The 2,500-nt window shown below is 37.6% G+C and overlaps 1 protein-coding gene across 1 annotated transcript in view; it reads left to right on the top strand.

The window, feature by feature from the left end:
* Positions 1-2,500, top strand: part of LOC143020858 (microfibril-associated glycoprotein 4-like) — a 49,245-nt gene that overhangs the window by 1,085 nt on the left and 45,660 nt on the right. The window lies entirely within an intron of this gene.

Below are 2,500 nucleotides of genomic sequence, written 5' to 3' on the forward strand. Positions count from 1 at the left end.
AGATCATTTGCCAAACTGGAAAGAAGCCCACGTTTTATACAGGAAACTGGAGAAAAAGAAAAGGAGAGCTTTGGAAGCGGCATACATTGCCACCGAGAAAACAACAAATATAGTGTTGCCTCAGGTCTTTTCCTGAGGGCACTTTGATTATGTAGTCCACACTATTTGGAAATGGAGATAACAACCATCAGGAATCAATTAAAAAGAATAGGGTATCCTGATTGGTTTTTGAATAGAGCCCTAAGCAAAGCCAAAACTAGTCATTTTGGATCCACTTCCCATTCCAGTAAGAATTTCAGTTGGGACAAAAACTGTATCAAATTGCCTTATAATAGGTCCTTAAATGACATTTCGCAATTTCTACCACAGAAAGACATTAACTTTGATTTTAGTTTTCCCAATAATTTGTCTAAGAAAATAGTTAATGTACACCAAAGACCTAGAGAAGAAATACATCAAGGTGTGTATAAACTTCCATGCTCGGATTGTAATAATGTATATTGGGGACAAACAGGTAGAGATTTACACACCAGGATGAAAGAACACAAAAATTCAGTCAAATATGCACAACAAAATTCCGCTGTCTTCCAACACGTAGACAAGGAAGGCCATCGTATAGATTGGAACGAAGCAAAAATTATCTTCAATTCAAAGTGCAGTTTTAAAAGGAAAATAATAGAATCATCCTTGATAAATAAATTTCCTAATTTCAATATATCATATGGACAATGGTCACCTGACTGCATTACTACCTGGGCAGTCAACAAATTATTACCATCTTTGGTGAAGGCGGGTGACCTGCCCCGCAAAGCATTAGACGCTACCTGAGTCCTATCCATGTTCCTTCTTTTACTGTACATAAGACATGCCTTTTGCTCCACTACTCTGTATTCCACTGAAGAGGATCACAGTCCGTGATCGAAATATATGGATATCATTTATTTCATTTCTTCTTATCCAACACAGTGGGTTCTTGTTGAACATTCTTATATATTTATATATACATATATTTATATATATATATGTACACACACACACACACACACACACACATATATATATATACATATATCTATATATATATATATATATATACATATATATGCAACGGCCCTGTTCCGTATTTTAAGATTTATTACAAATACAATAGTGTATTTCTCTGTTTGAAGATTGGTGTCGTCTGATTTTGGATTTTATTAATAACGGTAAGATCTGATTGTCTGACATGATCGACAAGTCAGATTTTTTAAATTAGATTAATAAATAAACAAATAAGTAAAATGCATATATGTATATATATATATATATATATATATATATATATATATATATATATATATATAACAAAAATAAATATATTAAGGTACGCAAATAATACGGATGTGTTCAGAATGTATCGTTCATTACGTATGTTTTCTCTCGTGATTCGTTTTTATTTTATTTATTTATCTATTTGCTTATTTATTTATTGGTCGTGAGAGCAACAACGAGACGTCGACGATTTCTTTCGAACTTGAGGCGAAGTCTGGAGTGGTGAACTAGAAGGTTCCATAGTACCTTTTCAAAAATATATCAATTTATCTAATTTCACTTAATTTTCAATATTTCTATTTGTTGGTTTATTTATTCGTTTATTTAATATACATATATATATATATATATATATATATATATATAAATATATATATATATACATGTGTGTGTGTGTGTGTGTGTGTGTGTGTGTGTGTGTGTGTGTGTGTGTGTGTGTGTGTGTGTGTGTGCGTATATACATGTATGAATAACACATCAATTAATTAATTTATTCATTTATTCATATTTAACTTATCAGCCCGCCATCTCCGCCCAGCAGTGGCCGAGTATTTATAGTAGTTCGCTCGCCCCGAGCCGCCCCCACCCCCACGCCCACTCCTACTACGCACGTGTTCAGCTTAGGTGCGGCCGAAAGCCGTCACCTTTGGCCGCTGTGTTTAGACATCCAGGGCAGGTGGCAACCACTTAGGGCGTTAACCAGAATCAAATGGTTAAAGGGGATACTAGGTCTGAGAATAAAGTAGTTTAGCTAAATGGTTAGTTAGACGTGTTTAGCTTTGAGGGGCCAGTGCAGAACACCGGTCTAACCCCTCAGGTGACAACAAAGCCTCTCTGGCTTCACCCTACAAAGCCCAGAGGCTTTGTCCCTGCCCCCCTAGGCCCAGCCTAGGGCACCGTGGGTAGTCGAGGAGCGTTGCCGTGCTGAGCTCTGGGTCACCAACACATACCCAGAATAGATTCTTCTCCGAGATCGACAGGACGGGGAGGTCCTCCCACCCCCTCCTCCTCCTTCTTCTCCTCCTACTCCTAACTCCTGCTGCTGCTGGACGCTGTTGACACGCCTAAAGAGCACACAGCCGTACTCCCCCATCTCTCTTTACATATATATACCAAGCGCTTTCGTCTATTTAGACATCCTCACCCTGAGGATGTCTGAATAGACGAAAGCGCTTGGTCATCAGTTTAT

The sequence above is a fragment of the Oratosquilla oratoria genome, chromosome 41 (assembly GCF_046742065.1).
Source record: "Oratosquilla oratoria isolate Oo_2021 chromosome 41, ASM4674206v1, whole genome shotgun sequence".
NCBI lineage: Eukaryota > Metazoa > Arthropoda > Malacostraca > Stomatopoda > Squillidae > Oratosquilla > Oratosquilla oratoria.